Source organism: Cervus elaphus, chromosome 11, assembly GCF_910594005.1.
Source record: "Cervus elaphus chromosome 11, mCerEla1.1, whole genome shotgun sequence".
NCBI lineage: Eukaryota > Metazoa > Chordata > Mammalia > Artiodactyla > Cervidae > Cervus > Cervus elaphus.
Window position 1 is genome coordinate 45,688,158 of NC_057825.1, and position 4,471 is coordinate 45,692,628.

General features: G+C 32.9%; 1 non-coding gene across 1 annotated transcript; it reads right to left on the minus strand.

Annotated features, from left to right (window-relative positions):
* Positions 1-2,916: 2,916 nt before the first annotated feature.
* On the minus strand, positions 2,917-2,988 carry TRNAY-AUA. The gene has a single exon. It is a non-coding gene; the product is annotated as a tRNA-Tyr (tRNA).
* Positions 2,989-4,471: the final 1,483 nt, after the last annotated feature.

The window sequence follows — 4,471 nt, forward strand, 5'->3', positions numbered from 1 at the left end:
TGTAAACCTTGATAGGAAACTTAGTCCCTTTGATGCCCTTACACTCATTTTACAAATTAGGAAAAGGACACTCACTGTTCTACAGAGGGGTAGAATACAGAGGGGTAGAACAGGTGTTGAATTCTTGTGATCATTTTAAATCTTACTCGTTCAAAAAGCATACCTAGAGCATGAGGCTTAGGGTGGAGCACAGACATTTATCACCTTTCTATTCATTTTCTGGCTATTGTCCACCAGTTGACCATACCTTTGGCCACTTGTTCAACAATGCACACTGTCTTTTCCATGACACAACTTTCTGGGTATCACTTATAGAAGTCTCCTAACCAGTCCTTCTGGATGCCAAAGGTTTAAAGATCAAGCACTATTGGGATAAAAAGAAAATCTAAGATAATAATAAATTCTAATTAAATATTTAAAAACAGAAAGCAGAACAGAGGAGAGCAATTGTGTCTCAGAAAGAGCAGACAGTAGGGGTGTGAGGACATGGTTATGAGGATGAACAGAGAGGTATGTAAATGTTTTGCCATCCCCTAGCTCCCTTGCAGAAATATGCACCCAGAATCTAATTTCCAAGTTGCCTCTGGATAATCCTTTGTTAATTTACTCTGAAGATGTCATCCTTTCAGTCAGTACTGTTCAGTTGATGTTTTCCCAAATTGGCAGCACAAAAAATGTATTAAATTAAATTAAGTAATGTAGGTAGAAAGTGTTTCACACATTTGTTGAATATAAATATAATACACTTTACTCTAGCTCTAAAAATTCTTTCTTTGCTTAGCTTTTCTGATTATATCCTAATGTAGCATTTAAAATTTTTTTTCACATTTTTAAGAAAAAGATCTTTAGTGTCTGTTTAGTTTTATACTTCTTCCTACACTTCCCTTATAGTTTGTTGTAGGGGCTGGAATGTTTTCTCATCTAGCTATCAGTAGTTTTTAATGATTTTCCTAAACTCTTATGATGCTTAGACGGCCCTTCCAAGGATTGTCTCCTGTGATCTCCATTAAAGGCTTTTGAAATTTACTTTCAGCACAATATACTGAAAATTTCTAATGGTCTGAAAAATGCACAGAACAACATCAAATTGAAGCAGCAGAGAGAGGAGCTCAACAAAAAGTTCCTCTCCCAAAGTTCAAAGCCCTTTTATACATTCAGCTGACTATTCATAGCAATCCTTTCTTCTACTAAGGCGTTGGAAGCAGCTTCTGAAGAATTTGCAGAGATTGCCTCATTATATCTAGCTAGGCATATTGAAAACATACAAAAAACGTCATTCTAATATTACATGTTATATTTTGCTCCCAATAGTAACCATGGAAGAATACATATATCAAACTCTGACTAAGGTCAATGAAATTCTGGTGGTTAAATAGGTGCGAATAAAAAAAAAAGTATGTTTCCTGAATATCACCTTTTTATTGCCATAATGAAAGCATGAAAGTACTTTAGAAACATTAGATATTTTTTCTGATACCAAAAAAAAAAAGAAAAAAGGGAAAGGAAGAAAAAGGAAATTTCTTAAAAAATGTCACTGGTACATACACTTTTTGAAGAAAAAGGACAAAATTACTTGCATCAAAGTGATTTTCTAGATTTTACAATTATATTTGTTATTTAAAGTTGTTTCCTATACATTTGGTAATTTCCCTGGTTTATTAATTTGTATTTTGTCTTTATTAGAATGATTACAATTGCAAACTATTTTGTTTCTCCCTCCCCCTGCATTTATGATAAATGAGAGATTGAATTTGCTTGAAATTTTAGGAGTTTGAGCCCAGTAAGAGTTAACTTAAATTTAATTACAACTTATCTAACCTTTTACTGTTTTTCAGTATGATATGCAATAAGGTTATCAGTAAGATAATATAAATAATGATAATACAGTTGATAGTCAAAAACATGAAGAAGGTAAAATAAGGGTCATAAACAGGAACTATTAACAACTGTTCAACATCAGTCCAAATATTCCTATCAATGGACAGATAGTAGTCATAAAATATTTGCCAGTATTTAATTATATATATTAATAATATATTTAATATGTAAAATTTGCATGATTATAAAAGGATACAATAAATCTGAAATAAAAAAGGAAGATATTGCAGAACTTAAGGTCAAAATTTTTTCATGAGGCAATAATTCCTTACAAATAATCCCTCTGAAGCTAATGGAGGCAGAGGGTTTTTTCTTTTTTATTTGAAAGGTATTTACTTTATGAAATTATGATGGTTTCTACCATACAACAACGTGAATCAGCCATTAGTAGACTCCTTCTTGAATCTTCCTTCCTCTCCCCACCCCATCCCACCCATCTAGCTTGTCACAGAGCACTGGATTGAGCTCTCTGATTGCACAGCAACTTCCCACTAGCCATCAGTTTTACACACGGTAATATATATGTTTCAATACTACTCTCTCAATTTGTCCCACCCTCTCCTTCCCACACTGTGTCCACAATCTTCTCTATGTCTGCATCTCTATCAGCAGAGGAGTTTTGAAATACATCCAAAACTGGAGTTATTGTAGCTTGTCTTTTATCCATGGTCCCCAGATGCCTAATATTTCCAACATTTTTAATATTTCCAGTATTAACTTCCTGCTATGAAAGAACAGAAAACCAGTGTATTGATTCCTTTACCTCCCTTTCTCCAACCCTATGATCTTATGTGTTTATCATTTTTTTTACATTAGTAAGGTTCTTAAAGTATAATTTCTACAGTTACAGGACTTTTGTCATTTTAGTGATTCATTTTTGTTCTTTCTTCCATGAAAGTGAAAAAGTGAAGGTGAAGTCGCTCAGTCCTATCCGACTCATTGAGATCCCATGGACTGTAGCTCGCCAGGCTCTTTCGTCCATGGGATTATCCAGGCAAGAGTACTGGAGTGGGCTGCCATTTTCTTCTTCAGAGGATCTTCCCGACCCAGGGATCGAACCCGGATCTCCTGCATTATAGGCAGACGCTTTACCGTCTGAGCCACCAGGGATGTCTTTCCTCCATAACAGGCTTCATAATTTTGATAATCATGAATCTGTCACACAAGTGCTCAATAAATACTTCTTTTCCCTTTCCTTCCCACTGATAATACGAGTGATTTGTTCTATTACAGATCAGATTTTTTACTGGTTTTTCTTTTTTAAGCTAATCTTTACTCTTCCAGTGATTTCTCTGAGTCAATAGGTGGACATTTATATCTCTCTGAATATATTATGATGAATCATTAGAATTCTTTTTTCTCTGTGTCACATATAAGATTTGTGTGTGCAACAAAAACGCAAATCATTACTATTTTTTGTTACTCACATAAAATGCATTCCAAAGGGAGGGAAGGAGAGAAATCTAAATTATGATGATTTAAAAGAACGTTCACTTCCCAGGCAACATACCAGGAAGATTATTTCACTGTAGCATAAAAATGACTGATGACCTTGTAGAAATATATCATCTAAATATTTTGTCTTTGCAAAGTCCATATTAATATGACTAGTAAACATTTGGGATTTATATTATGCTCGATAAACTGAAGCATCATAAAGATAAACCACATAGCTGATCTTCATTTTAGAAATGAATAAAAGGAATAAAATATGAAATACAGGAGGTTTTATATGACATTTTTGCATAGTTTAGAATTTTATTTTGGAGCAATACTTTTGCAAGAAAAATTGCATCCACACAGAAGTGACATATCTTTTGATAATTATTGCTCCCCTCAATTCCAAGTTTTGTAGCATCAATAGAAGAAACAATAGTAACATACATTTCTAATGTTTTTATCCTCTGTGGGCACACAGATTTTCAATAAATGTAATTTTAGCAAATGTAATGTTCATCTTTGCAGTATACACAAAAAATGGGAAGATAATTATAATAAGCAAGTGGTAGGAAAATCATGCTGATCACAGCTTTAAAATGATTTTAAAGGCCAAATAAGATGTCCTAGAATAAACTATGACACAATCTAAGACTCTTATTTCTAGTTAAAGATAGAGAAGACTAAGGAATGGGCAAACTAGAAACAAAACCCATAGAAAAGGGAAAATAAAACACACACACACACACATACACGCACACATGTATAAACACAGGTGCACACATCCAAGTATATTTTTAGGTTTTCAAATAAAATTTAAAAATATCACATGTATTTTTGTAATATCTCTTAATTAAACATGTCCAAAATGATAACATCAGCAATAAATCAAGTAAATCACAATACATTTTACATATTTAAACTACCAAAGAGTCTTTGATATACAAATAACAGTATTCATGTACTCTTGTAAATTTTGCTAACTGTTCACTATTGGAAAATTTTAGTATTTTCAATGCCTTCTAAATTTTTGGAATTCTGAATTTTCCTGTTAGTTCAATGAATGCCCTTTTCTGAAACTTTCTTATGTGCAAATCAATGCTATTTTACTTAGTCATATAATGGTAGTCACCATTTGTTTTATTAAATACTTAGC